Source organism: Aquarana catesbeiana, linkage group LG11 (genome assembly GCF_042186555.1).
Source record: "Aquarana catesbeiana isolate 2022-GZ linkage group LG11, ASM4218655v1, whole genome shotgun sequence".
NCBI lineage: Eukaryota > Metazoa > Chordata > Amphibia > Anura > Ranidae > Aquarana > Aquarana catesbeiana.
In genome coordinates this window covers 264,639,068-264,648,891 of record NC_133334.1, presented here as the reverse complement: position 1 = coordinate 264,648,891, position 9,824 = coordinate 264,639,068, and the positions used below count along the sequence as shown (strand labels likewise).

Sequence of the window (9,824 nt, the reverse complement as noted above, 5' to 3'; positions counted from 1 at the left end):
ATCTTATATAGACAGCAGTAGTAGTGCAAAACAATCATAACTCAACTAAGCAAACAAACATTCTGGAATACTGCTTACCCGTACCAGAATCCTAGTACCAACAGCCATGTTCACTCATCACTGCACTGTATTGTTATATATAAAAAGGAACATACACGCTCTCCTTTATGGAAATACGGTATAAACCATCCATGTTATCTTAGGATTAACTAAAGTTAAAACTGTAGCAATCTGTCCAAAAACAAGCCTTGGAGGGGCTATTCCTGGGGTGTCTAACCAACAATGCCAGATATTTCCAAATTTTGTGGGGGATTTCCTATGATAGTAAGTGTTCTTTTCTCTAAAAAGTATGATATTCACCGACTGGATCCATTGTGCACGTGTAGGGGACTATGGGGATATCCACATTCTTGCTATTCACTTCTTGGCTAGGTACAATAACCGAATAAGGGCTATGTAAACATGCAGGTTATATACTTCTTCATCCAAACTCCCCAACAGGCACGTTAATGGATCCATAGTCAGTTTCACCTGATATACACCATTAATAGTTGTAATAACATCACTGCAAAATCGTACAAGTTTAGGACATATCCATAATATGTGGATCAAGTCACCAGGGTGTATTTGACATATGGGACAGATAGGGGAATTCTGTCTTCCCCAGTTGTGAAGCTGGACCTGTGTCCTATAAGTGTGGTGTAAAACAAATACATAAGACAGTTTGTGAGTTGCAGACACCGACACTAGAGGACCAGTTGCCAGTATCTATCTGTTCCCACTGTTCACCATTGATGGGTTCAACATCCCTCTCCCATTTCTCTCTACATGGAAGAAGATCTGGGGCCTGTAAGTATGACATTAAGGTTACATAAATTGCCCTTTTTTTTCCTTTTTCTGTAAAGATGAACTCAAGAAAAGTGGACTCAGTTAAGTGCATGGGAGTCTGTCTATTCTGTTTGTTTAGAGCAGGGATCCTCAAACTACGGCCCTCCAGCTGTTGCGGAACTACACATCCCATGAGACATTGTAAAACTCTGACATTCACAGACATGACTAGGCATGATGGGAATTGTAGTTCCTAAACATCTGGAGGGCCGTAGTTTGAAGACCCATGGTTTAGAGCATAGCACAATTGTGTATATTGATAGCGACAGGGAATGGGAATTCTGTCAGTAGCCTAAGAAATGTTTCCACTCCAGTATCAAACAACTGAGATGTATACTTGACTCCAGCCCGCATCCACCTGGAGAAAGTGCAGAGCTTCGCCAATTTTACATACATCCTGTTATTCCATATGGGAGTATGAGAAAGATAACCTGTGAGACCCAATCTCGGTTTAATAGCCTTTCACAATTTTAGCATTAACTGAGTTGTAGGGCATTGAGAGGGGGGTACCAGGGAATCCCATTTTCATGTGTGATAGAGCCGAATAGGCAGTATGCGGAGGAAGCCTCAAACCCTTAGAGGAATCTGCAGATGAAGGGTTGTCCCAGACTGTGAAATACTGCAATTGAGCAGCTAAGAAATATGTTTGGGAATGTAGGACGGCCATGCCACCCTGATGCTTAGGGTATTGTAAGATGTCGAGTGTTATGCTGGCTATTCCCTTTTTTCAAATAAGGGCTCAAAATTGTGAGACTATTTTGCAAATCCAGTAGGCAGGTATTCACATGGGGCAAATGATGGCGTACATATAGTAACTAAGGTGCCCATATAATTTTGGTAAGATTGAGGCGTCTGGTGACTGTCAGCGGTAGCTTACACCAGTTGTCACATTTGTGTTTACATTTTGGTAAGATGGGTTTTAGATTTAGAGAAATATATTCTTGTGGATCCCTAATCACCATTATACCTAGATATTTAAAAGAGGTGACTGTCTGAGACAAGTTATCCGGCAAGGCAATGGGGAGCAAGTCTAGGGAAAGAAGGACTGATTTATGCCAGTTAATGGCGAAACCGGAGTATTCCCTGAATTGCTCAAGAAGTTGCACTGTCTTGATCAAAGAGCCTGCTGTGTTCCCCAAATATAGTAAAGCATCGTCTGCATAGAGCAAAATGGTATCTTCTTTAGGTCCTCGCTTAAATCCAACAATAGAGGGTGAGGCTGTAATCATAGCCACTAGTGGCTCCACAGCCAGGCAAAGAGCAGGGGTGACAAAAGGCACCCCTGCCTAGTGCCTCTGTGTAATTGAAAGTACTCTGATAGGGTGTCGTTTATCTCAATTCATGCCCTAGGTTCATTATAGAGTAGTTTTACCCAGGATATAAATCTAGAACCTAGCCCAAATTTGCGCAGCACCGCCCACAAGTACTTCCACTCAACGATATCGGAAGCTTTGACAGCGTTGAGGGAGAAAATGACGCGGGTTCCTGGGTTATCCAATGGGAGTTGAATGTTTAAGAACAACCTCCATATGTTCCGGGCCATAGACCTGCCTCGAATGAACCCCAACTGATCCACATGTACCAGTCCGGAGACAACCCCCGCCAAGCGGTTAGCCAAAACTCTGGCCAGCAGCTTAACATCCGAGTTATATAGTGATGTAGGCCTATAAGAGTCAGGTTGTAAAAGGTCCTTTCCTGGTTTGGGAATGACCACCACTATCGCTTCCTTCGTGGAGTCAGGCAAAGCACCAGTAGTTAGGGCAGAATTCAGTGTTTTAAAGAGGGAGTCCACCTAAATCCACCTAAAAAAAAAAAAATATTAAAAGCCAGCAGCTACAAATACTGCAGCTGCTGACTTTTAATAAATGGCCACTTACCTGTCCCAGGGTCCAGCGATGTCGGCAGCCGACGCCGATAACCCGCTCGATTCTTGGCAGCTGCCGCCGCCATCCTGGGTGAGGGAATCAGGAAGTGAAGCGTTGCGGCTTCACTTCCCAGTTCCCTACTGCGCGAGTCGCGCTGCCCATCGTAACTGGTCCCCGCCATCTCCTGGGACCTGTGTGTTTCCCAGGAGACAGCGCGGAGGGACAGGAAGAGGCGTAGACTCCCGTGGGAGTCTATGCCGGAAGTGGATGCAAATACCTGTTTTAGACAGGTATTTGCACCCCCCTGCCCCCTGAAAGGTGCCAAATGTGACACCGGAGGGGGGAGGGTTCCGAAAAGCGGAAGTTCCATTTTTGTGTGGAACTCCGCTTTAAGCAAAGCAGGTAAAAGTGTAGTACCATATCTTTTAGGAAGTTTCAGCAGGGAGGCCAATCCGTACCTGGCAGTGGCGGCTGGTGAAGTTTTTGGATGGGGGGGCCCTGTATTCCACCCATAGTGTCAGGAGTATACAGCTCAGATCACAAGACAGAGTATACAGTCCCAGCAACACAGGACAGATTATATATCTCAGCATCACAGGACAGAGTATATAGCTCAGCCTCCCTGATCATGGTATATAACGCAGCCTCGCTGATCATGGTATATAGCGCAGCCTCGCAGATCATGGTATATAGCGCAGCCTCGCAGATCATGGTATATAGCGCAGCCTCGCAGATCATGGTATATAGCGCAGCCTCGCAGATCATGGTATATAGCGCAGCCTCGCAGATCATGGTATATAGCGCAGCCTCGCAGATCATGGTATATAGCGCAGCCTCGCAGATCATGGTATATAGCGCAGCCTCGCAGATCATGGTATATAGCGCAGCCTCGCAGATCAAGGTCTATAGCGCAGCCTCGCAGATCATGGTATATAGCGCAGCCTCGCAGATCATGGTATATAGCGCAGCCTCGCAGATCATGGTATATAGCGCAGCCTCGCAGATCATGGTATATAGCGCAGCCTCGCAGATCATGGTATATAGCGCAGCCTCGCAGATCATGGTATATAGCGCAGCCTCGCAGATCATGGTACATAGCGCAGCCTCGCAGATCATGGTATATAGCGCAGCCTCGCAGATCATGGTATATAGCGCAGCCTCGCAGATCATGGTATATAGCGCTACCTCGCAGATCATGGTATATAGCGCAGCCTCGCAGATCATGGTATATAGCGCAGCCTCGCAGATCATGGTATATAGTGCAGCCTCGCAGATCATGGTATATAGCGCAGCCTCGCAGATCATGGTATATAGCACAGCCTCACAGATCGGCGCAAACCAACTGAAAATTTACACTGTTACACTGTGTACAGCTGTACACAGTTAGCAAAATTGTGCAGGTCCTTTTTTTTGTCTGCACCAGAATTGAATCGCATGGATGTTCACACCCATGCAATCTAATTCCTGTACAAATTCACAGTTTGCACTGCGAAATGCGAACCGATCTGTGGGTGTCATTAACTTTCTATTGACACCTGCAGCAGATCGCATAGGGCAGTGTGAACTGCCTGAGAGTTCTATGCAATGCGGGACCTGGCACTGGAATCGCGCTGGTGTGAACTGGCATTCAGAGCCTATGCAATTCCAGCCTGAAGCTGCAGCACCCCTTCCCTGTCTCTGATGTTACATGTGCTCCTGATAACAGCCAGAGAGCCTTCATATGATGTTAAAAAAAATCTATGCAGATCAGTGGAGGCTGCTCCAGCTATAGCCAGAATTTGGATATGTTGGAGGAGGTGTGAAATAGCATTACTGTCTGCAGCACACTATAAGCTCCCACAACATTTGCATATAAATATAAAAAATCCTGGGGTAATGGTGACTAGCATTACTGTCTGCAGCACAATATAAGCACAACATTAAAAAAAGAGAGGCTCCTACATTTGCATATAAATATAAAAAATCCTGGGGTAGTGGTAGTCACCACTACCCCAGGATTTTTTATATAGATCTATATGTAAATGTAGTGGGAGCCTCTCTTTTTTAATGTTGTGCTTATAGTAACAGACTAGCATTACTGTCTGCAGCACACTATAAGCACAACATTAAAAAAAAAAAGAGAGGCTCCCACAACATTTGCATTTAAATATAAAAAATCCTGGGGTAGTGGTCTATTAGTCCTGACTCCCCCGAGTGATCTGTGATTGCCTTTGAACTGAATCCCTCATGCTGCGTGGCGCGCTCTCAGTCTCTTCCTTCCTACCTTCCAGCAGCTCCACTTGGGCTGAAGAACGGAGCTGCCGACGTCACTTCCAGTTTTCGTCTGTTCCACGAAACCCGGACGTAACCTCTAGATTTAAACAACAGTGCTCCCTCCTTTTTTTTTGGAGACTACAGGAGGGGAGGCGGCGCCCGGGTGCCCCCTATGGACGGGCCGCCACTGGTACCTGGAGCTTTACTGTTAGCCACCTGAGCTGCCACCAGTGAAAGCTCTTCTAACCCAAGAGGAGCATTCAGTGTACCAAAGCCCGTCTGACCAAGCTGCGGAAGAGAACATTGATCTATAAATCTTTCAATACTGTCCTCTGTAGAAATTTGAGGTTGACTATGAACCATCTCTCCCGAGGGGATCTGAATGGCCTCCACATGCGTCACTCACTGTTATGCTCTAGCAATTACTGCCAATAGGTGGCCTGTATTCACTCCTTCATGAAAATAGCATTGTTGTATAAAAAACCTTTTATTCTCAGCAGCCGTTATAGAAATCTGTTGATATAGGTTCTGGGCCTCTAGCCATTTAGGCTCAGAGTCCAGCGTGGGGTTAGCAATATAGGACTCCTCCGTTACCCGCTGCATCAAGCACTAGGCTTTCCCACAGGCTAAGTGGGTGAAGTGAAACTGAGTGTGATAGCTACGGTGCCTAAGCACATGTAGTGTGGCAGGTTGCAAGTGCATTTCCTGTAGGCACACCACCACAGGGTTATGTTTTTTTCAGAGTGGAGAATAGTGCCATTTGCTTCACTCAGCACCCCTAACATTCCATGAAACAATAGTACAAGAGCTAGCCATAACAGTAATTATAGCAATTACAGGGGATTCCGATATAAAATAAGGCAAAGTGTTAGTAGGCCCTAGATTGGAATGGTAAAAGGAGGTCAATATTCACATTCCCTTCACTAGGGGTATAGAAAAAAACGTCAATAGCTACCAGGTGAAAGGAGATTGTCATAAAAGTCAGTGCAAGTGAATAATAGAAAGATGTTGTCCAGCAGCATTCCAGAAAAACAGGTAAGTTTCAAACCCGGGTGCTCACAAGCGGTAAGCACCCAAAGAGACAAATAGAAAAATTCAAAGTAACCATCCTCAAAGTGAGAAAGGAAGAGACACAGGTCCCCCGTTGTATGTCCACATGGGGTAGGGTGTTTGGGGGGGCCCCAAAGTCTCAGAACTTGTCTGTGATCCAAAGGAACTTACAGGTATCATTTCTTGCGTTCAACAAAAGAACCAAAAGTGCCAGGCACTCAGGGACATCCGCCTTACCAGGATAATCATGGGCCATTGTAACTGTGCATGAGGCACCTAAAACCAGGTAAGTAGGTCTGTGTAGTATCAGGTCTTTTGACAGCGTTTGGTCGCCTCCTCCCGGAGACAGCGCTCTTCTCTATCCAGCCATTGCGACGCCAGAGAGGGCTTTTCAAAGAAGTGGACTTCATTCTTAGCTACCATACATAGGCATGCTGGGTAAAGCATAGCATACTGAAGATCCAGGGCCTGGAGACGTTTCTTCACTTCTGTAAACTGGGATCGTTGCTTTAGCACCCCCGCCAAAAAAGTAGAGGAACAGCGACACTTTAGAGTTATCGATTACTAAGGCTGATGCCAAAGACCTCGCTTTAATTAGTATTGCATCACGGTCTTTATAATTCAGCATTTTGAATAAAAATGGTCTAGGGGGAACCTGGGGCACTAGGGGATGAGAGGGCACCCTGTGGGCTCTTTCCACGGAGAACGTGGGCGAGAAGGTATCCTTCCCAAAGATGGTAAGTAGCCAATTCTCAATAAAGGTGACAGGATTCTTCCTTTCAATTTTCTCCGGAACACTAATGGCCCTAATGTTATTTCTGCGTAGGCGGTTCTCCAGGTCGTCCAGCCGGGTGACATGTTTAGCAGACAAGGACTGCACAACCTGTTGTAATGGCACCCACTCAATGTGCTCAGGCGCCCTTCCAGGGCTGCCGTACGATTGCGCAGTTTTTGCAAGTCATGGCGAAGAATTGATATTTCAGTTTTCACCCCTTTGATTTTGGATGCAAGTTCAGTAATGGAGGACTTGCATGAGGAGACAGCTAAAAGAATGTCCCGCAGGGTGGGTTCCAACCCAACCGGGTCAGAAGCCTGAACAGGCCGTGCAGCAGCAGGTATATCAGGGTTACTCACTATGTCCCAATCCAGGAGAGTGACATTCAGATCCTCCAGCGGTGCAGTATTGTCTGCATAAGGATGGCTATCATCACAGTTTCCTGTTAGTTCAGGCTGTGCAGGTGAGTCTATGATCGTAGCCTTGCTGAAGAACTTGGAGGCCGCCTCCTTTTACTTCTCCTTTGCCTGCCTCATGGCGGCGCTGCCACCTTGGTCAGCAGGGTCCAGGGCCAGTCGAGTACCCGTGCTTTCGTTATGTTTAAGGTTTCAAAATGCTAGCAGTTTTAAATATTTTTCAAAACTCCCACGGCACGCAGTTTAGGAATCACTGGTATAGGGGCACTCTATATTATAAATTTGCAGCTTGCTATAGGGGCACTTTGAAAGCAAGAGGAGCCAGAAGCACCGGTGGCGTATCCAAGAAGAGAAGAATTTAGGGCTGCTCTGTGCAAAACTATTAGACCTCATTTAGATGGAGCGGAATCCATCAAGTGGATCTGCCTGCTCACCGGGGGATCTCTCCGCTGATCCCCACTGAGCAGGCGGATAACAGGTCCGCTCCACTGTGCGGAGCAGACATGGACACAGCCCGCTGTTCTCTATGGGGCGGTCAGATGGAAATGGACCACTACGACTGTTATCCGATCCGCTGAACGGATGGGGAACGGATCCCCATCCATCTGTTTTTAGCGAACAGGATCGGATCGGAAGCCGGTGGGTGTTAGTGGACACATCCACCGCCCCATAGAGAACAATGGGTGGTCCGATCAGGTCCGTTTGGAAAAACAGACAGGCGGACCCAATAGTTCCACTGGTATGAAAGGGGCCTTAGATAGAGCAGGTAAGTATAACAAGTTTGTCATTTAAAAGAAAGAAAAAAAAAAATCAAACGTTTACAATCACTTTAAGAGAAGCTGAAGCCTGATAAGACTGGAGGCAATATAAAACATTATAATTAAAATGATATCAATGAAAAAAAGGTCCCGGCCTTTAGTACTACTTTCATATAAAAGATTTTATCTATATCTATATATCTCTATATAGATATATCTATATATATATCTATATATATATATATAGATATTTATATATATCTATATATATATAGATATATATATATATCTATATCTATATATAGATATAGATATAGATATATATATATTTTTTTTTTTTTTATGTATATGAGATAAGTTTTTTTGTTTTTCACTGTTTCACAGTATAAATTAAACCCTTATTTTAGTGATTATCTGCTTGCTGTTTTTGTACTATAAAGGGCTATTCTTAGTTTTTTTTAACCTCATTATGACAGATTAGTCTGCTTCTATATTTTTTTCCTTCACTGTGGTAGAAAACGAGCATCGATTTCACCCCACTAACAATTAGAAAATCAAATGAACGTTCTTAAAATGAAAATTTTTGAAGGAAAAATTAATTTGTGTCTGGCCAACATAGGTGACAGCACTTGCAGGTAGCTTGTGTAACATTTTATTACAATCCTATCTGAAAATCTGCAAAAAAAGTGTTTTAAATCCTTTTAAAAAATGTTTTCTTTAAATAAAAATGTTGATCTCCGAAACTGATAATATGTACCAGATTCAATCTCTAATATATATATATATATATATATATATATATATATATATATATATATATATATATATATATATATATATATAGAGAGAGAGAGAGAATCGTTTATTTACACTGAACGATAGAATTATTATTCACGGCTGTTTTTTTTTTTTAAATAATTTTTCTGGTTGCTTGGACTTTCATTTTCTTCTTTTTTGGCTTTTTTCACTTTTATGATTCTCTTTGTGCACCTAGATTGTTTGCTCACTACATACCGATAGTCCTTTTTTTAGTTTATTTTTATTTTTACATTTTTTCATCCAACACCACTCAGTTTCACTAGTACATATACTAATTTTCAGTGGGCAACACGGTGTTTGTCCTCTCTTCTAGGTATACCCACCCATACCTTTCATTGTACACATATATATTCTTTGTGGTTCTTTATACACATCTGATTGATCATTCACCTTTGTTATTGCTTGGAGTTCTATTTACTAATTCAAGTATTATTTTTAAATTTTTTATCTTGGGTAGTCTGCACAATTTTTCTGACTATTTTCAGCACATATATTTATTTTCCAATAACAATTTACATTGTGTTACACATCTCACCCACCCAGAATTGGGGTGTTATGCTTCCCTTTGGTTAGGAGTTTGTATAGTTTATTGATTTATTACCATTTTTTATCAGTGAACAGCGCCAATCCCCTATTTCTTCAGATTACACAATTATTGGATCGCACCGTTGGTGCTTTCTCTATTAGGGGGGCTGCAGTTCGGTCATAAGCCCGTCCTAAGCGCGGAACACCACTATATACATACATACATACACATATATATATATACATATATATATATATATATATATATATATATATATATATATATATATATATATATATCTTCCGTTATTCTCAAAGTGGATTTGATATTTTGTTATCTAACCATATAGCTGGTTATTTATACACTGCATATAGATATTCAAGAATAAAATTGTCTTTTTTTAAACTTTACATATTAACTAAATTATACAAACTTTGAGGTTTTTGTCCAATTAATTAAAACAGTAATTAACCA

General features: G+C 42.9%; 1 protein-coding gene across 1 annotated transcript in view; it reads right to left on the bottom strand.

The window, feature by feature from the left end:
* CEP89 (centrosomal protein 89) overlaps window positions 1-9,824 on the bottom strand; it is a 138,731-nt gene that overhangs the window by 43,854 nt on the left and 85,053 nt on the right. The gene's annotated exons all lie outside the window — the stretch shown is intronic.